This window comes from Myotis daubentonii, chromosome 2 (genome assembly GCF_963259705.1).
Source record: "Myotis daubentonii chromosome 2, mMyoDau2.1, whole genome shotgun sequence".
Classification (NCBI taxonomy): domain Eukaryota; kingdom Metazoa; phylum Chordata; class Mammalia; order Chiroptera; family Vespertilionidae; genus Myotis; species Myotis daubentonii.
Window position 1 is genome coordinate 158,641,505 of NC_081841.1, and position 22,639 is coordinate 158,664,143.

The window sequence follows — 22,639 nt, forward strand, 5'->3', positions numbered from 1 at the left end:
CTCCTTGGCCCTCACAGCCAACTCCGGCATGCTCACTCTGGTGCAGATTACACTGTGACTTATTGGTGGGTTGGCTCCACCTGGCCTCCATTGTGAAGGCCGGGACTTGCCTTGGTGTTTCTCTCAGCCTCTCTCTGTCATTTTGTTTGTTGTGGTGTCATCTCCTCAGCCTTCGCAGCTACTGCGGCTTTGTCTGGAATAACATCTGGAAGACATCCAATCTACCCAGTCTAATTAGCATATTACCCTTTTATTAGTATAGATACTAGAGGCCCAGTGCATGAATTCGTGCACCTGTGGGGTCCCTCGGCCTGGCCTGTGGGATCGGACGAAACTGGCTCTCCAACATCCCCCAAGGGGTCCCTAATTGTGAGAGGGTACATGCCAGGCTGAGGGACCCCACCAATGCATGCATGATCAGGGCTGGGGAGGGACACGGGAGGTTGGCCAGACAGGGAGGGACCACAGGAGGGCTCCAGAGCATGTCTGGCCCATCTCGCTCAGTCCCGATTGGCTGGACCCCAGCAACAAGCTCACCTACTGGTCGGAGCATCTTCCCCCTGGCGGTCAATGCATGACTGGTTGACCGGTTGACTGTCTGCCCACTGGTGGTCAGTGCACATCATAGTGAGTGGTTAAGCAACCTTAGTATATCATTAGCATATTATGCTTTGATTGGTTGAATGTTCGACCAGACAACCAGATACTTTGCATATTAGGCTTTTATTATATAGGATTTGGGCCTTATCCCTAGAGATTTGATTTCTGGTTCAAGTTAGGGGAACCACTTTTTAAATATAATACCTTTACTTATAGATGAGGAATTGGTTATGCAGTACTTTTTTACCTGCGGTAGCTTCAAATTCAAATCTTCATCTAAACTTCTTTACAGTTGATTTTAACCTCAAAAAAGTGAATTCTTTCAATGCATAATTTTTAAGTGAATCATACTCAAAGGCTTACCATCGCTGTTTGGTGACATAAAAATTGACAATTAAATATAAAATGCATAAAGTATTTGTTTTAGGCTAAAATCTGCCCTCCCAAAATCTATATATTGAAGCCCTACAGCCCAGTACCTCAGAATAAGACTGTTTTGGAGATGGAGCCTTTACATAGGTGATAAAGTTAAAATGTGGCCTTAGTGTGGATATTAATCCATCTGACTAGTGTCCTTCACAAGGGGAAAATCTGAGCACACTAAGCAGTACCAGGGATGCACACCACAGAGGAAGGACCATGTGAGGATACAGTGAGCTTCCTCGCTCTGCCATGTAAGAATACAAATGAGAGCCCAGGAAGAGGGCTCTTACCAGAACCTACTCTTAGACTTCCCAGCCGGCAAAACTGTGAGAAATAAATGCCTGTTTTTTTGAGCCATCCAGGTTATGGTATTTTGTTGTGGCAGCCTGAGCTGATTAAGACAGTGAAGCTGTGTTACTTCAAAGGCTAGGTCATAAATGTCATAGAGCTTCCTCCTCTCACTCTCCCTTTCTCTCAGAAGTCCTGCACGGGCTCCTGAAGCTCGTCTGTAAGAAACCTGGCTACCCTGAAGCCATGATGCTGGAGAGACCACAGGGGGTGACATGAAGTCAGAGGGCAAGGTCTGAGGAGAGTCAGCTATTTCAGCCCCACCTGTCTGAGTCGTCCCAGCCCAAGAGGTACACATGTGAGTGAGTGAGTGAGCCTTCAGGTGTTTCCAATCCCGGCCTTCCAGCGGCCTGGTCTAACACCAACTGGAGCAAAGCTGACCCATCCCCAATGACCCCTACCCCAATATCAGACCCATTAGTGAAATAAATGCAGTCGATGTTTTAAGCCACAAGTGTAGGGGTGGTGTGTTACACAGCAACAAATAACTGGAACACTCTCAATGCATTTGATCTCAGCAGCCCTCCTCTTTCTGGAATCTTTTTGTGTTTGGACACCAGGTTTTAGGTCTCCCCCTGCCCAGCAGCATATAAATGAATTCTAGATAATAAGATGGTAATACTGGGTGTCCCCCAAAAATGTATACACACTTTAACAGCTGATAGCTCAATTTTGAAAATGAAATGTATTTTAACAAACACCGCCTTTATAATTATTCAAAGTGCATGTATACATTTCGGGGGGAACCGTATATTTTGCAGCATTTTCTTTTCCACAATACTGCATTTTTTCACAGATTATGCTTACAATAATTAACTATGGGGGGAGGGTTATTAATACTGATTCCTCTCTTTATTACATAAAAACAACCTGATTATAGAAATAATTACTTAAATGTAGAGCCCACACAGAAGATAATTCTAGCCACCTTTGATTTGGGGAGCAAAGATTCCACAGTGAGGCCACAAATGAATTGGAATCTTTGCTTTTATTCAATTAAGCAGCTTTAAGGACCCAGTTAAAACATGAAAACAGAGTAAGGAAAAAAATAACTTTCCTGTTGGACTCCAGCTTTCCACAGCAGAGTCATTCACTTTTTATGATCGTTATAATTATTAGCAGTGACGGTGATAACAATATATCATTTATATAGCACTTTAGAACTGCACAGAGCTTTCCCACCATCATTTATTAGCTCATCTTCAGAACACTCTTTAGCAATAAGTTAATATTTCTGCCTCCATTTAACAGGTAGAAATTGAGGCACAAGGGGCTCAAGTCACTTGTCTAACTTCAGTCAAAAGTCAATTGGTGGCCTGAATTGTACACCCAGTAATGTTTGTTAAAAGATAAACTAAGGCATATTAAAAAATGTCAGAGTTTCGAGCAAAAATCAATTCAAATCAAGCAGCATCCAATCGAACAAACAGAAAGGAGTTCCAAGGAACTATGCACAATGTGAGAGTTTGATTGGCAGAAAGGAACAGTAACAAGGAAGCTATACTAGGCAAAAATCTGATTGGTTGTTGCAAAATTGTCGGTATCAGGCAGACACCTAACTAGTGCTGATCAGGCCATTCCTGATTGACTGGCTTAAGGACTCACTTTTGGGAGAATTGAAACAAATGAGGTTAAGTCTCAGTTTCGTAAGGTAGCATAAGTGACTCCATTTTGGACTTGCTGTCTTCTTTTCAACATGTTACTAAAAGCACCATCCTTCCAGACCAGCCTAAACCTCACTCAGCAACTCTCACTTACTACTTCTAACAGAAGTGACAAACTTGATTTTTAAATCAGATTCTCTAGTATTTTAGCATGCAATCTTAATGAGGTGCCCCCAAAGTGAATTTTTTTCTCAACTGAGAGGATAATTTGAAGACAAAAATAAGTGTGTAAGCTATACCTCTACCTGTATAAGGTGCATTACTTAATTAAGTAAGCCTTTCAAGGTTAATGCCAGGACTCTTTGAAAATAATGGGAGAGGTGAATTACATATGAGAAAGGTATCAAGTATAACCTAGAGAGGTCATGGGATTATCCTACTTAGTTAATTTTAAGAATAGCCTACCTCAATGGAGTCTCATGTACAGGTAAAGGATATGTAACATTGACTAACTAATTTAAATAGGAAAAGTCTAATTCAATAGGAATGTTGATTCAATGTTCAGGTCAAATTTTAAAATCTCTGTTGTTAAAGATACTAAAGTTGCCTAGGTTTTACTAATAGGTGCCAGGGCTATTAGCCTAATTATTCAGTTCCCTATATATCATGTATAGCAGTGTGTATACTACCTTGGGATATATTTCTTTATAGAGAGAACACTACCTTTCCTTTCTCTATCTCTCCCTCATGTCCTATCCTTCTTCCAATTATTGCAGCATAATCAGTATCTAGCTAGAGTGGACCACCTAGGTTTTCCCCAAACCAAACTGACATTCTGTTCTCAAACAGTGGAACAAAATAGGATATCTTAATATGCTCTTGCAAAACTCATTGAAACTTAGCATTTGTGTTTTGAGCACGAATATGACAAGTCAAGGACCCATTCTCCTGGCCTCCCCCTCAGAGATGCCCATCACCCAGCATCCATTCCATGTCTTGTGGCTGATACACTAGCCCACACACACACAATCGTGGCACCGTCTCTATGGAATCAGAAGACTCCTTTTCTTTTGCTGGCTTCCTCATCCTCCAAGCAAGAATTCAAATGTCAATCACTTCTAGCTGGATTTCATGGAGCAGCATCATAAAAATGGTCACCAATCCAAGTGCAAATCACTTGATGAATCTTCTTTGAAGAGCTGCCAATAATGCTAATCGTCAGATGGTTGACTCCAGCTTTGTAAGGATGCGTTTGTGAAGAACAGCAATCTCTGTGACTTTGACAAAGGAACTGCTGACTTGCATCACTGTTTGTATTTTGATGTGAAAGAGCAAATCGATTTATAGAGCTTTTGCTTGCAGATGTAGGATATGATTAGTATGCAGAAAGACCTTTCCACAGTGTCATTTGTTTATTTAGCTGCCTCTGCACTCCGCTCTGATTGTGTATACCTAATTAATGTCTACAAAGCTAAAAGGAATATACCATGGCTCCACCATCACAGCATACTGTAGAGCATGGTATTTGTCGCCTTTGGGTAAGGGGGGCCATTCCAATTTTACTAGCTGCACACCAAATAAAACATACAGGTTTATAAACCATAACAATACAAAATGCAAGATTTTTTTCGTCAGTGTTCCTCTTAGCTATTTTAAACTCAAATAGGTGCAAATTAACGTGTTTGAATATGAAAAGGATGTGCTTTCTTCTCTGTCTTGTATTTGAATTTTTATTCAAAGCAGTTGTTGAGTCTGTATGAAAAGTACCTGTGATTTCTTCCAGAGGTCAAAGGACTTTGTAAAACATCCTGTGAGACCTGCATCATCCCATTCTTCAAGGCCTCACTATTCAGATGCTTGGAAATTTTAGCTGAGAAAGAGTTTAGAGTGAAAAAGCAAAGACGCTAGAGACCTTCATGTCAATAATGAATGATCAATAGAAGACACACACTCGAAAATTGACATTCAGTCAGCAGTTCCCTGTTATTCATGCACATTTCACATTGTCTATTCAGGTTCTGCAGGAGGCATTGGTAGCAAAATGGCAAAGCGGCTGAAATCTTTAGACTACCAAATAATGAAATCCAGAGTGACATCTAGTGACATCCTACATTAGAAGCACTTGCTTTGCACCTTGCAAACCCAGCCACATTATCCAGCACCATCCACTAGTTAGCCTTTCTAAACAGGGACCCGCACTTTCTGTCTCATCACTGGCAACACTCTGCAACCATGTTCTTAAATACTAGTTGCCCCCAGTGTTTGCCTTGGCCTGATACAAGCTTCTCTGACTTTTCAATCACCGAACTATGAAGACTTCAATCATTGATGACAAGTTGAAATTGCTCTTTGAATTTCTCCACCGCTGTTCAATTCATGGCGAGCAGGCCTCTCTCCAGGTCCCGCCCGGCTCTCGTCTCTGTGTCTCTGCTGGAGCAGGAGCAGCAGGCCGGGATCATTGCCTTAAATCATGCAGTGAGCTGCCGGAACGTTCAAACCTCTCCCGGAGCACAAGCCGAGGGAGCTGTTATCTTATTGCTGAAACCCAGAACATGCTATCCCATCTAAATCACGGGTGTCACGGTCTCATTTGCAATAAAATCTCTTTGATCTTTTTTTTTTCTTTCTAACATATTAGGGATTCTTCCCGCAAGGAGGGTTGTTCTGAATAATTTGGCTACTATAGAAAGAGAAAAAGAAAATTTAAATAAGGGGGTGAAACTGATATCGTGTTAAAAATAAAAGACCCAACACATGTTTTTCATGAATAAAAGGCTTTTTACAATGACTCTTTAACCTGGTGTGAACCTCACTTGGAGTATAACAGAGGCATGTTCACTAAACTTCTCAGTACAATGGCTGTCTTTTTTTTCTTCTTCTTAAGTACCTTAACCAGAACTGTTCTCTTTTCCCTAGGCTCCTCCCCAAATGGGACATGAAGAGCGCAACACACATAAAATTAAAATAAATAAATTCCCAAGTGGAAAGCACAAAGGTCTGTGGGCAAGACAAGTTTCCTGCAATAACCATAATTAAGAACAGAATGATATAAATCTATCTTGTGATTTTTTAATAAGAAAATAGCTAAACAATATTTTCTCCTAAATACCATTTAAAAAGCTGGATAAAGAAGACTATGATAGCATTAAATTTACTTTCTCTAGGTTTTCAAGTATGGGATTCATGCATTAACTCATAGAGATATGCCACGTGGGGCGGGGGTGGGGATGGGGGGAGTAAAAAATAGAATAAGTCAGTCAAGTTCCCTGGAGTCCTGTCTTTAAGCTTATATCTAAAGACAGCAATTCCTGACAGGACTCACAGCAAGAAAGAACTGATGAATGAGCCTCAATTTACCTTTGCACCAGCTCCTTATATTGGCTTTGAATTTCTCAAGATTGCTCTTTACTTCACAGAGTCATCCTAATATTTTTGCTCAAGTCCATTTCATTCAACTGCTTTGTTTTACAGATGAAGACACAGAGTCCTGAGGATTTAAACACTTTCCTCCAACGTTGCAGTTTTAACACATAGAAGACCTGGGAGAGAATTTAGGCTTCCTGATTTGCTGTCCATTTCCCCCCACTATACCACTTGGTTGCATAGAAAACCTGGGAGAGAATTTAGGTTTCCTGATTTGCTGTCCATTTCCCCCCACTATACCACTTGGTTGCATAGAAAACCTGGGAGAGAATTTAGGCTTCCTGATTTGCTGTCCATTTCCCCCCACTATACCACTTGGTTGCATGCTGTCATTCTTTAAGGCCAAGAAGAAATTATAATAATTATTGTCAGGACTATGATAATAAACAATTTCACAATTTGTTAATCTGTTAATTTTTTGCTCTTCTCTAGATTTCTTTGAAATTTATTTGCAGAATATATATGTATATATATATATATATACAGAATATATATGTATATATATATACATATATGTATATATATATATATATACATATATGTGTATATATATATATATATATATATATTCATAGGCTCTCTAATTTGAAGGAGGCAGCATTTTATAGGGGGTAAAGAATGACATGAGAGAAAAAGATAAAAGATATTTGGGTTTTTATTCTTATCTGTTTTAGTAAATATTTGGGAAATTCTGAATATCTGTTTTATGTGTTATAAAAAGGCATTCATGCTATGATCTCTAAAGTCTCTCCTAGCTTTATATATTTACCCTTTGTACCTTATCTACATATCTTGGAATTTTTAATGTATAGTATAAAGTTTGTTTCTCACATAACTAGACAATTATTTTAAGCTGTATACATTTTTAAATATAGTGGTGCAGATTTTTCCTGTGAATTTTCTCTAATATTTAAATTAAACTGCTCACTGATTGGAAACCTATATTCAAAAAATGAGCAACAACTCATTTTTCTTAGATAGAAAAGGATTTTTTTTCCTTCATCTTGTATCTTGCCAGTTTACTTCATCTTCTTCTTGACAAAATCATTCACTCAAATTCTTGCCTAATTTTTATGCACTTGCTTAATATGTAATGCCATTCTCATTCTTCAATATCTTTTCAATAAACTGATAGATTGATAGTATACTTCACTCTCTTTTTCATCTTTGTATCTCCACAATTTAGAAGAGTGCTTGCTCTTATATGTGGCAGGTATGCAACGTGTTACAATAATAAACGAATACACAAAAATTAGGACCAAAAGAAACCTTGGCGTTACTAATCCAGCTGCTTCATTTTAAGGCCATATAACCATTGAGTTCCACAGAGATTCATTGACTTACCCATTGTTACCTAACAAAGTCAATAGAAGGACCTCTTGAATGATAATTCCATATTCCTTCCACTATTTCTTTCCTTTTACAAAGATACTTTGGAAACATTATTTTAAAACATTTGCTATGTAAATGATGCTTATTTATTTTCCTCACATTAAGTTCCCAAATATATCTCACATATAGTTAACCCCAAACCATATGCTTTTCAATATATAATTAACAAGCTCATCAATACTACTTGATCAAGCTGGGAGCATGGCACATGTGCTAGGCTGCATAATGGTACCAAAAGATATCCAGATTGTAACCTCCAGAACCCATGAGTGTTCTTATGTGTCAAAAAAGATGTTGCAGATATTATTTGGTATCTTGAAATGGGAGATTATCTTCAGACAGATTATTTGGATGGACCTCTGAATTTCAGAAGTGTCCTTATGAGCATGAATTAGAGGGAGACTTGATTACAGAAAAGAAGGTAATATGAGGGCTGACACAGATGCTGCGTTACTAGCTTTGAAAAGGGAAGGAAGGGCCAGAATGTTTCAAAAGATGATATGTGACCAAAGTTAATTTTCTTCCTAAGATCTAAGTAAAGAAAAACAGTTTCCCATCCTATAAAATGAAGAGGGAATATGCAAATTGACCATCACACCCTTGCACAAGATGGCAACCCCCATGTGGTCACAAGATGGCCACTACAAGATGGCCAGTAGGGGAGGGCAGTTGTGGGCAATCAGGCCTGCAGGGGAGGGCAGTTAAGGGTGAACAGGCCAGCAGGGGAGGGCAGTTTCCCATCCTATATAATAAAGAGGTAATATGCAAATTGACCATCATGCCCTCACACAAGATGGTTGCCCCCATGTGGTCACAAGATAGCCTGCAGGGGAGGGCAGTTGTGGGCAATCAGGCCAGCAGAGGAGGGCAGTTGGGGGTGACCAGGCCAGCACCAGGCCTGCAGGGAAGGGCAGTTGGGGGTGACCAGGCCAGCAGAGGAGGGCAGTTAGGGGGCAACCGGGATGACAGGGGAGGGCAGTTGGGGCCAATCGGGCTGGCAGGGGAGCAGTTAGGCATTGATCAGGCTGGCAGGGGAGTGGTTAGGGGCTGATAAGGCTGGCAGGCAGAAGTAGTTAGGGGCAATCAGGAAGGCAGGCAGGCGAGCAGTTGGAAGCCATCAGTCCCGTATTGTGAGAGGGATGTCAACTGCTGGCAGTTGGACATCCCCCAAGGGGTCCCAGATTGGAGAGGGTGCTGGCTGGGCTGAGGGACACCCCCCCCCCCGCATGAATTTCATGCACCGGGCCTCTAGTAAAATAAATAAATGAATACATGCTCAAGATGAAATGGTCCTGAAAAAGAAAATGCTGGGAGAGAGAAAGATGTGCACTGGGAGAATGTTCGTGTTTTCCAGAGAGAGGACGTGAATATAAGTAATGCACCTCTAGAAGATGGAAAATTCAAAGAGATGAATTCTCTTAGAGCCCCCAGAAGCAGCACAGCCCTGTGGACACCTTGATTTTGACCCAGTGAACCTGATTTTAGACTTGTGATCTCAGAACTGTAAGAGAATAGCCCTAGCTTTTTTGGCTCAATGGACAGAGCATCAGCCTGAGGACTGAAGGGTCCTGGATTTGATTCTGTTCAAGGGCACATGCCCTAGTTGCGGGCTCAATCCCCAGTAAGCGGCATACTAGAGGCAGCCAATCAATGATTGTCTCTCTCAATTGATGTTTCTATCTCTCTCTCACCCTTCCTCTCTGAAATCAATAAAAAATTATGTAAAAAAAGAACTGTAAGAGAATAATGTCTGCAGTTTTAAGCCACTGTTTCTGGTAATTTGTTACAGTAATAAAGGAAAGTAATACAGTAGACACAGTATTGGTTGGGGAGTCAAGAGCTCTGGCTTAAACTTGGCTGACTTATGCCATCTCTAGATGTTAGTTCTACAGATGCCTTTCTGTGGCTCCCAGGAGTATAATGAAATTCCTCAGTACTGTATTTTTATTCAAGGTCGGCGAACCATCTCAATGCAAGACAACACCTTATCCTCTGGCAGATAAGTTAGAAAAAAAAGTCTTCAGAGGAAAAATAAAGTCCCTTCCTTCTTGAAACAGCTGATCAATGATTCTCTCTCATCATTGATATTACTATCTCTCTCCCCCTCTCTCTTCCACTCTGAAATCAATAAAACATATTTTTAAAATAATAAATAAGTAAAAATGTTTACTTATTTTGAGGTCTCATCCAGTTCTCTGGGAACAGGAAAAAAAATTATTTGTTGAACACTTTGATGGAGATTAGCAGGACTCAACCTTCCTCCACTGGTGACATGTTGAATTATGAGAAACCTGATAAAGCTCAAGGGTTAATCCAAACCATGTATTTGTTTTAGGCATTACTCTACTGTGGAGTATTATTTCAGAGTGATCTTCTGCTTGAGAAAATGATAAGTTAGTGTCTACAAATTCTATAAATGAAATTAAAGTACACACAATACCAGAAATAATAGTGTATTATAAATAACTAGAGGCCCAGTGCACGAAAATTCATGCACTTGGGGGGTGGGGGGAGCTATCCCTCAGCCTGGCCTGCACCCTCTCGCAGTCCGAGACCCCTGGGTGGATGTCCACCTGTCAGCCTAGGCCCGCTCCCCCAGAGAGCAGCAGTCAGACATCCCTCTGGCAGCCCAGGAGCCCTCAGGAGATGTCCGACTGCTACTAAGGCCCACGGGGAGCAGGCCCAAGCTACAGTCAGACATTCTTAGTGCTGCCGAGGAGGAGGGGGAGGCTTCCGCCACTGCTGCTGCATTCACAGCTGTCAGCCAGGCTTGTGGCTGAGCGGAGCTTCCCCTGTGGGAGTACATTGACCATCAGGGGGAAGATCCTACATTGAGCTTCTGCCCCCTGGTGGTCAGTGTGCGTCATAGTGACCAGTTGTTCCCAGCCATTCTGCTGTTAGAGTCAATTTGCATATTAGCCTATTATTATATAGGATAGAGGCCTGGTGCCTGGGTGGGAGCCAGCTGGTTTGCCCTGAAGGGTGTCCCGGATCAGGGTGGGGTCCCACTGGGGTGCCTGGCCAGCCTGGGTGAGGGACTGAGGGCCATTTTCAGACTGGCTACACCCCCTTCAGGGTGGGGGTCCCTGCTGGAGTGCCTCTCCAGCCTGTCTGAGGAGCTGAGGGCCATTTTCAGGCTGGCCACACCCTCTTCAGGGAAGGGGGTCCTGCTGGGGTGGCTGGGTGAGGGGCTAATGGCTGTTTGCAGGCTGATCAAGCCCCCCAGTGGGGACCCTCACCCCATAAGGGTGTGGCCAGCCTGGGTGAGGGGCTGATGGCTGTTTGCAGGCTGGCCACGGCCCCCAACCACCCAAGCTCCCAGTGGAGGCTGGCTGAAAGCAGGTATCTTGGATTTATTTATCTTCTATAATTGAAACTTTGTTGCCTTGAGCAGAGGCCACAGCCCGCCAGGGAAGGCGGGAAGCTTGGCTTCCTCCATCGCCAGGGCAACCAAGCCTCCTGCTTGCTCCAGCTCCATGGCTGCTGGCCGCCATCTTGGTTGGATTAATTTGCATATAGTCGCTCTGATTGGCTGGTGGGTATGGTTGGTGTGTAGCGGAGGTGCGGTCAATTTGCATGTTTCTCTTTTATTAGGTTAGATAGACACAGCTATGATTTGAAGAAATGACAGAGAACTATGAATACCCCCAAAATTTTGAGTTGCTTTCTTCTATAAACTTATATGGGTTTTAAGCAAGGCTCCTTGCTGTGTTTCCTGGAAAAGTTGGTCCCTTTGATAGTGTGGACTATATGATTTGCAATACACTATTATGTTGTATATTCTTTTTTAATATTATAACCAATTTTAGACCAACAGGCAATCCTCCCAAGAAAACAATGACTATGTGACAACCATATTCTAGAATAAAAGTATTTTTTATCTATAAAAGACATCATTAATGGGCTGTTCATCCATTTTGATATTTTGACTACTATGGAGGAATTATTTTTAATTCAGTTTAAATAATATTAATACAGTTTTAATTCCTCTATGACAATTTACTTCATATATATTGAATTCTCATTCAATTTTACTAGCCTAGAGTAGAAGCTAAGGGGGTCTTCTAATATAAAAATTGATGGAAAAGATGAAAACATTTTTCTAGTTACCAGATATTGTCCCAGCTGAGGTGGGAGGGGCAATGTGCATATAATTTACCACATAAAATCTCATGAAGCCAAAGTCTAAAACTTTAACATTAGAAATTGCTAAGATATGTACACCATTTAAAGAGTAGTAATGTAGCTGAATACTCTCACTTTCATTTCTTCTCACTGCAGTGTTCAGGCTTTGTGTTTGCCTTGTAAAACAGAAGTATATAACAGATAAAGAGGATGTTTGTACATTAAAATAGTAACTTGCAAATAAGCAAACATTTTTAGACACCAGCATTTCCTCCAAATTTTAAAATGAACTATAGATGTTTCTCCATTGAGAACTTGGAAGGCCAGGAATGAACTGAATGATATGGAGGTCCCACCTACTTCTAGGCTAAATTATGTTTAGCAGACATAATTTGTACAGCTCATCACTGACTATCAGAATCTATGTGCGTTTTTACTTTCATATTAATCATATCAAGATTTATATTGAGTATTAACATTAGCAAATTCATAGAATCTATTTGTTGTGCTGTGTTGTCCACCAGCATGACTTATTTGTTCTACTAGAGGCCCAGTGCATGAAATTTGTGCATGGGGGTGTCCCCTCAGCCCAGTCTGCACCCTATCCAATCCAGGACACCTCGAGGGATGTCTGACTGCTGGTTTAGGCCCGACCAGGCATTCCTCTCACAATCCTGGATCGCTGGCTCCTAATCACTCACCTGCCTGCCTGCCTGGTCATCCCTAACTGCCCCCCCCCCCACTGCCAGCCTGATTGCCCCTCACTGCCTCTGCATGCTGGCCTGGTCGCTCCTAACTGCCCCCCGCTGCCGGCCATGTCTCCCCCAACTGCCCCCTCCTTGCCAGCCTGGTCACTCCTAACTGCCTCCCCCACCAACCTGATCACCCCTTACTCCCCTCCCCCCCCCGGCTGGCCTGGTTGCCCCTAACTTCCCCCCCTTGCCAGCCTAGTTGCCCATCATTGCCTCCCCTGCCAGCCTAATCACCCCTAACTGCTCCCCCTGCCAGCCTGGTCACCCTCAACTGTACCTCCCCCTTTGGCCTGGTCGCCCTTAACTCCCCCCCACCAGCCTGGTCATCTCTTACCGTCTCCCCATGCCAGCCTGGTTGCCCCCAATTGCCCCCCTTGCTGGCCTGATTACCCCCAACTGCCCCCACCCCTGCTGGCCTGGTCTCCCCTCATGTCCCCCCCACCGGCCTGGTTGCCCCACACGGCCTGCTGTTCAGTCTTTTGGTTGTCCCTCACTAACCCCCTTGCCGGCCTGGTCACCCCACGCAGCCTGCTTGTTCAGTCATTTGGTCACCCCTTGCTAACCCCCCTGCTGACCTGGTTGTAGGTAGCCATCTTGTGAGGGCATGAGGGTTAATTTTCATATTACCTCTTAATGTATAGGATTTTTCTTGGGAAGCAGGTTACAGATGAAGAAGAATAAACAACAAAATTTTAAATCTGTAACTTTTTGAAAGGTAAATATGGTGTTTTACTGTATTTATATTTCTATGATATTGCTCCTAAATGCCCAATGAACTTGTGAAGTTTTAAATAGAAGTATTAGATTTAGTTTGTGGGCTCATACAGTGTATCAGACAAGTGTGTTAAATGATGCGCTTACATCAAATAGCTCATTTAATCCTTACAACAACCCTATAACTTAGGTGTTCTTATTGTCCCTACTTCATAGATAAGAAAAGTAATATTAGATTAAGATGATTTATGTAATGTGTTCATAGCTAGTTAGTAAGTGGCAGAGCTGGTACATTGCTCAAATTCAAGTCTCTCTGATCCCAAAGAACATGCTGGGGGTTTTTGCATTACTGGTTACTAGTTACTTTTAAGTTAGAAAATTCATACTCAGTAAAAAAGCAATCATAATTATTTGGTACAGTACTTGTTATAAGTACTCCTAAAAACTGTTACTTATTTTGTGCAGTATTACTGTGTGGCTGTTTGCCATAGAAATATTTAGTTCATAGGAAGATAACTTACAGCCAACTAACTTATAATTGGAGCATTTGTTTCTGTGTTTTAAAATGTATCTACATTACCAAATTAGGCAATCTTTATCAATAAAAATATCTTTCTGGCACACAAAAATGAAATGTGTGTACAAACCAGAAATTTGAACCTGTGTGTTATGTGCACTGACGTGGTTTTCTATTGAAATGTTCTTCTAGTTTTCATTTCTCATAATTGTCAGAGTCTGTATGCTGGTCCCTGTCCTATTCAGTTATTCCTATATTAATGAAACTCCCTGCAAGATTTTGAATAGTGGTTTAATAGCTAATATGTTGCATTAAACACAAAATATCCATTGGTGATGTTTAAAAATAAACACCTGTGATTAAATTAAAATATACACTGAAAATAAAAGCTGTTTATAGGGGAGGCATGCAACTTAGTTGCTATCATTACTAAAACCTGTATACTAGACAGCAGTAAACATTTAATTTTTGAGATAATATCAAAATAAAATTTCAAATGATCAGACAATCTGGGGGAAACACTCTACAGGTAACATTAACTTTGATTAAAGTATGGAAAGGAGTTAAGGAATCTTAGTTCATGATGCACTAAGACCTCATCACCTTTTTTGCTCAGGGCTCATGCTTCAAGAGCTAGGAAAGACAAGGTGAGAGAAAGTGAGTGGAAAAACTGGGATGATGTCTTCACTTTGGTGTATTTTATCTTTCTTTATTGTCCTCTGCTTCCACCTTCATCTGTCTTCCCTTTTTCATGTACTTTTAAGAAAGGTGACAGGACTGAGCCTTAGAAAGGTCTAAGTAAAATTTAATCTGATCCTGAAAAATGGTGAAATTAAAGCAGGATGGCCACGCTCTTTAACTTATTTAAAGTTTATTCAAACCTGTCATGCTCTCCTTTTGGACCTAGTAGTGCATGGATTTCTTAATGATGTGTAAATTAAGAGGACTTTATCAAAGGCTCAATAAGGCTGTAGTCCATGCAAAAAAGAACTAAAAGAAATTCAGTAATAATCTCAGAAGAAATATAATATACTGCATCATATATATCTAGAACAGATTTTTAACAAACAAAATATCCCAGCTGAATAGTTTAAATGATTGTATTTCTCCTATAATCACCCTGGAGGAACATCAAAATTAGATATTCCCTGTTAGTCTCCCCACTACTTAAACTCCATTCCTTAGATTAATATTGGAATAAAAATATTTAATCTCTATAGAATTAGGTACCACAATAGTTTTGTTTTCAGGATCATATCAGTGGATCCCTCTCACTGTGGTTCTAACCTATCGTGTAATTGAAGTAGGCATATTTGAATTATGATATTAAAAAAGTGATTCCAAATTTCAACCATATTCCACAGAAATGTTTGGAGGGATGTTGGAGGCACAGGAGGGGCATTTAGGTAAGTTGATTTCAGAGACATTCAGGGTCATCAGCTACGTAGGTACGAATGCACCCAGAAATGTATGTAAGTGAAGCTCAAACATAAGGTAGAGTAATCTGCGGGCAGCACCCTGAAAGAACTAGCAAAGAAGACATAGGAAAGAGATTGATGTGATGTCTAGGAAACCCAAAAGTACAGTGTCTTAGAAGTCAGGTGACGAGGACACATATCCCTTTTGGTCATTGTGTTTGCTTGGTTCACTGTTTGGGGAACGTACCACTGTGTGGGTCCAGGAAATTGACAAGGTTCATTCTCAGTATAAAAGATGGAAGAGCATATTTTTGTCCTCTCTCCGCCCTGGTAACTAGACCAGGAATGATGACCAGTGCTTGGCAAGCTGGAGGTTCCCAAACAGGAAGGAGTTTGAATTGGAAGCAAGTGTAAGGAAGACTCAGCCCCTGGTGGCAGTGAGGACAGCAGCATTGTCTAAGCATACTTTTCCCGTGGCAGGTTCTTCCCTGGAGATTGAAGTACCCAGGAGTTCCTAGCATTTTCCAAGACTATGTCTTGAGGCTTGCCCTTGACCACTGGCCACTAATATCCTTCCAACGAATTTTTTCTCTGTGTAAGTCTGCAACCGAAAATGCTGGCCAATACAGGGTCTGATGCAAAATGAAAGTGCATGGCCTCCTGGTAAAAAACAATTTAGAATTTTAAGGTAACAATATCCAAGCATGAAAGCAAACATCAGAGCTTTCTAAGTGTGGGGCGCTGTGCTGTTGCACAGTCTGCACACCCACGAAGCTGGCCCTGCTAGCACGTCACAGAAGGAAGAGCCCTCGATAATGTTAGGTCAAGAAAAAAAATCTCTGAGAAAGTGCACCCTCAGTGCTCTGTGTGCATGTGTGTGAGCGGTTGGTAGCCAACGAATGTTACAGTCAGAATCAAGCTATCAGTTACAGCTCATTCAGAGCTAATTGAATTGCCAGTGTATTAGTAAGGTTTGGCAGAATGTGCTGTGTCTTCACAAAATAAAGGTTTTTCTTTCTGTGCACGCATTTCATTTGGAAAGTTCTTGGGTGTGATTTATAAACTTCGAGATGGAAAAATGAAAAGTGAGTCAAGGGTATTTTGAAAGGTCCAATGCAAACCCCACCTCTGAGAGAGGCACAAGCAGTGGGGCCCTGTACTCTGCCCCGGAAAGATGCCCGTGCGTCCATGGTAGGCCACACGGCTGCCGTTGACACACTGTTAATGGGTCTTCTCGAGGGACTCTGAATCGCACAGTGGCCAACACATTCATCCAGGGCACGAGCCAGCTTCAACCAGCAGATTTGCTTTTTTCAGGGCAAGTCATCTGTTTGGATTCCTACCCTAGTAAAACTGCCCAGCTTGGACATGTTCACCTATAAATTTGATGTCTGAGCTTAAAGTTCCATGAGACTTTGTATGTAGTAGAAGAAAATTTCCACAAAATGGACATCAAGTGAGAAAATTCTGGTAAGGATGCCTTAAATCACTGGCGGCTGCAGGTCAGCCACACCCAGGTGTGTATCCAGTGCCATCTGACTGTGCATCCTGGGAAATGGATGGCTGTCTAACAACATACAAATGGTCCAAGTCGCTACAGTTATACTTTCCATTGTCAAACAAATGCCTTCTATTAGCCCCCGGAGAGTTTTAGACCAGGTCTCACAATCTTTGCATTAATGGAAGGGGAAGGGAGAGAAGCCTGCAGGAGTGTCAGTGCCTGGCAAAGGCGGTGGCAGTTTGGAATACCCCTGTAGTGACATGAAGAAACCTTTCCACTGCACACAGTCATTCTACACAGCAGCACGGGCTTAGGAGACACGTCAGAAGAAACCAGCCCTGCTCTGCAATCAGAAACATGAAAAAATGACTACTCCTTGGCCCAGGGCCCAGCCACTGAAACTTTTAGCCCAGAATAGAAAGAGTGCTTATGTGCCTTCCTGGCCTTTTCCTCCGCCTCATACAACATCTCTGAGTTGATGTTGGTTTGTGCAAATTAGTACATAATTGAAACAGCTGCTATTTTATAGGTGACTGGAAATCTTAATATTCTTTGGAAAACATGCAAAATTAAATGAGTTAACATAATTCAATATCCATTTTTTCACATTCATCTTTCTTCTTGATTTTAATTACACAAAGAACTATTTTCATGGAGCACCTACTCCATGCTAGGCTTCATAGTATCAAATATCAAGTACTTTTTCTGCTTTCATTTATTCCTCCAAGTTCCATGAGCTGACTATTTGGACAGTAAAACATATAAAAACTTGAGTGTAGAGAAGATATATAACTGTTTTAAAGTCACACTCATGGATGAAAGTGGTAGAATCCAAACTCAGTTCCTGATATTTTTAAAGCTATTTTCTGCTACTCACCCCTAACATTTTTGAAGTATCACATATATAAAACATCCTGATAGGAGCTGAGAAAAAATCAATATGAAAACAATATTCTGGGCCTTAATAAATAAGGTATTTATTACAGTGAGAATGAGATAAGAGTATTTATAAACTCACACATATGTAGTCAACTGATTCTTGACAAAGGTCTAACGGTAATTTAAAGAAGAAAAGGTAGTCTTTTCAGCAAGAGGTTCTTAAAAGTGGACATGTATTTGCAAAATTTATTTTAGAAAATGAACCTCAACCCATATTTTAAACCATACACAAAATGTAATTCAAAATGGTTCATAGATCTAAATATAAAACCTGAAATTATAACATTTTTAGAAGAAAAGACAGAGGGAAAAAAATCTTTTATAGCAGACTGGGAGAAAACACTTATAAACTGAACATCTGATAAAAGACTTATATCCAAAATACATTTATAAATACATAAATTCACTAATAAGAAAACAGTTCAACAAAAATAAATGGTCACAATAGTTGATGGGCACTTCACAAAAGAAAATACATGGGTGTAAAATAAGCCCACAAAAAGATCATTAATCATTAGAAAATTCAAATTAAAGTCACAATGCCCTCATTACAAACTTTTTAGAGTGTCGAACTTATTTTCTGATGACAATACCAAAGTGCTGGAAAACAGTCTGGTAGTTTCTTCTGAAGCTAAACATCTACTTACCATATGACTCAACAATCCCACTGCTAAGCATTTACCCAAGAGAAATGAAAAGTTACATTTATGAAAACACCTGTATGTAAATGCTTGTAACAGATTTATTCATAATTTCCCCAAACTAGGAAACATATTAAAGTTCACCAACTGATTAATGGATAAACAAATTTTGGTTATACCCACAAAAGGTAACACTATTTGTCGAGGAAATTAATAAGACATTGATACTTGCAATAACAACATGACTCTGGAAGTCATTCATACTAAGTAAAAGATGCCAGATTTTTAAAACTTGCAAACTGTATGATTTTATTTATATGACATTCTAGAAAATAAAACACTATAGAGACAGAAGATGGATTGGTGATTTTCAGCAGGTGAGGATAGGAAATGCGCTCACAACAAAGGGCACAGGGAATATTTTGGTGATAGAAATATTCTCCATCTCCATTTTGGTGGTTGTGCATGGAAGGTTATATTTGTCCCTCAAAAGTCATAGAACTGTATACCAAAAAGGATAATTTTGCTGTCTGTTCATTATATTTCAACAAACCTAACCTTAACTATTCAGCATGTCTACAACTGAGGCAGTTCTCTTTCTACCTGAGCCTTGCTCCCTCCCCAGCTCAGAGATAAGCACCATTCCCCCTCCACCCCGTCTTCAGTGGATAGCTCTTCCTCTCACATTCCCAACGCAGTCAGCATTTAATGCCCAGGAACACCTATCTCTGTCTATTTCTCAGAAATGTTTCTTTCTCCCCATTCCTGTTGTCACTTCTTCGTTTATTCCTTCAACATTCCCAGCCTAATTTCTGCCAAGGCTTCATGACAGGTTTTCTTCCCTGAGTTCCATTCCATTTCAATCAGTCCCCCAATACACTCTGGCCTGAATGATCTTTAGAAAATGTATCCTCATCAGGAATATCCTGTGCTCAAAATTTTTGGTTCAAACAAATCCTTGGGGTTATAAAGGAGCAAATGTGCTAAGGCAGGCATAATATATAAAGCAGATCAATGGTGGGGGAAATACAAGAAGGTTCAGTAAGGACACTGTCCTATATGTAAAGTCCTCCATAAAGATGTCCATAGGATATTCATGCTACTCATACATAGGTCAGTCCTACTCTGAAGTGAGACCAACTAGTTTCCGAGCTTGCTATTTGGGGGACCGGTGGACTCAGTGAAGAGAGGTTCTTCGGACATGCATCTCTCTTCATTATGCTCTGATAAGCACGGACATTTGCTTTTCTGGGCCAGAGAGTAGAAGCTGATTTTTTGTGGGGGGAGGGGGGGAAGGGGGATGTGTTTATGTGGCCGTGCCCTGAAAAGGGAGTAGAGATGAAGAGAATCCGGGCATGGTGCATCTCGGAGTTCCCGCTGATGGAGAAAGGAGTTAGGGACAGGCACCGAATGAAGTGTACAAGTCGATAAAACACGGTGCAGGGTGTGTCTGTGCGCACACACACAGGGCTCCTGCAGTGTCTAGGAGTCAACAGTCCCACAGTGATGGTGATGGGAGAGGAGAGGCTGTTCATCCAAACCCCTAATTCTACTACAGACCACAGGGGTCAGAAAGAACGGATATGTGCAAAATCAGTTCCTGCGAGTAAATAAACGCTCCACACTCACAGGTTGTTGGTTTTTGTTTTCCCTTTTCTTGGAGGAGGAAAGATGGGACTAATTAGGACATGTCAATGCACAATAGAGTGGTTTGCCTCACTTTATTCATCTTACTCGATGTCTTCTCTTTTTCCCCAGAATCAGAGGAGTGCCTTCTCTCTCTTTTGTGTTGCAATTTCTAATTCATTTTCAGTCAATCTGCTCTCACTGTTTATTCACTGGAAATGAATTAGAAATTACAAAAACTATAGATTATTCATTTTCAACCAAATCATTATTTGAAACAAATTGTTGTGCTGAGCAGCTTGATGAATTTTAATCAAATTACATTGTGTCAAGCTGGAGTCGGTGAAATCACATTTTGTAAATGGTCCGGGGGCAAATTGATTAACGATTCATCGCTGGGAGCCCTCTGAGTGGAGTGGCCCCCGGGAAGCACCTGGGGCCCAGTGGAGGCATTCGCAAAGCGGTGGTAACAGAGGCCCCGCATGGGGTAGTGCTGACAGTCATGAAGCTTGCTCCTTTGTATTTGCAGCTACCCCCCCAAAATACTAGTATATGAAGGAGTCTACATTGAAGAACAGCATATCCTTCTTTCCTTCTTAGATTATGCGGTGAGTATCCTGGGCAAGGCTGGTGACAGTATCTGCAGAGCCCTTATTCAAAAAAGCAGAAAAAGTACTGTTAATTCTACTCAAATCTCAGGGAGATTTTCCCCCCTTTCTTCTGTCGTCTCTCAATTGTCATGGTATTTTTTTTTATTTGCTATTTAATGTCATTCTAAGTAAAAGAAAATTAAAAATTTTCATTATCAGCATTAATTTTGCCATTCTTTCTAATATGATGCAATGCCAGTTTAAAATGCAAATATAAAGGTTTGAAGTGGAATTACTGAAAATTGCACAATGTGTACTTTGTAGCTTGTGCATGTATATGTATCTGTTCTTACCAGAACAGATAAAAAGCTATACCAAACTAATGCAACTGTTTTATGTTATTTCTTGATAACTGTACATTTTCCCCAAGACTCTGTACCCTAAACTCACTGATAATAAAGAACTGAAAGGTAAAGGAATTATGGGTTGTCCCATTATTATGAGGTTTATCCTTTTTATCATAAGTGGTTGGCTAATACAGGAAAGTAACATGTTTTTAAAAAAAGATGTGATAGGGTTACCTAGCTTGCATTTAACATTCCCTTCTTTTCTCATTTGAAGCAAGTTGTTTTCTAAGAGAAAGCGGGGCCCCTCAGAGCTGTCAGCATGCCCATTTTACTCAGTCTCACTGTCAGAATAAACAAAAGATCAGAAAACAGATTTTAAAGACATTTCAGAAAAAAAACAAACACTGGAACAAACTCAATGTCTTTCAACAGAATGGAGAGACTGGATATCCATGCAATGGAATATTACTCAGCAGTAAAAAGGAATAAACTGAGATTCGACAAGATGGCGGCAATATAGGCAGACGTGTCCCAGGTCTTGTCCTGGAGCAGATGGAGTAAGCAGCTGAAACTAATAACACCCACCCCGAATTGGCGAAATTACTCAGCTGGTGAGACGGTTTGCAGCCAGGAAGGGCAGAGCTCCCCTGGAAAGCAGATCGAAAGCAACATCAGCCTCCTGATCACCACACCCTCTGAGGATCAGCAGCTGTACATGAAGCCTCCCACCACCAGCCAGAAGAGCCACCAAAGCTGTGAACAGCACCCACCAGAGGAGCTGCTGCCAACTGAGGAGCAGCTGCTACCACAACTTCCCAAGGGGCAACCACCGCCCAAGGAGCCACTGCCACCCAGGGAGCAGCCACTGAATGACTCAACATCTAGATATGTCAGTGAGATCAAACATGGGTAGACAAACAAACCCCCAAGGGAAAGAAAAGGTGGACTCGCCAGAAAAGCAGCTAAGTGATAAAGAGGCATGCAACATGACAGAAAAAGAATTCAGAATAAGGGTCCTAGAGTGCATAAATCAGATGGAGGAAAAAATCAATAACATATACAAGAAGCAAGAAGAAACAGATGAAAAAATCAACTACTTATGCAAGAAGCAAGAAGAAACAGATGAAAAAATCAACAACGTAAGTAAGACCCAAGAAGAAATGAAGAGTGATATAGCTACAATAAAAAAACACCATTGAAAGTATCAACAGTAGACTAGGAGAAGTGGAGGACTGAATTAGTGAATTAGAAGACAAGGAAGCAAAACACACCCAAACTGTACTGCAATTGGAGAAAAAAATTAAAAGACAGGAGGAGAGCCTAAGGGAGCTTTGGGACAACATGAAATGAAACAACATACGAATAATAGGGGTGCCAGACAACAGAAAGAGGAACAAGGATTAGAAAACCTATTCGAAGAAATAATATCAGAAAACTTCCCTGAGATGGGGAAGAAAAAAGTCACACAAACAAGGTGAACCCAAAAAGACCCACACCAAGACACATCATAATTACCATGGCAAATGTTCAGGACAAAGAGAGAATCTTACAGGCTGCAAGAAAGAGACAGAAAGTTACATACAAGGGATCTCCCATTAGATTATCCAATTATTTCTCAACAGAAACACATCAGGCCAGAAAAGAATGGAAGAAAATTTACAGAGTGATGCAAAGCAAAG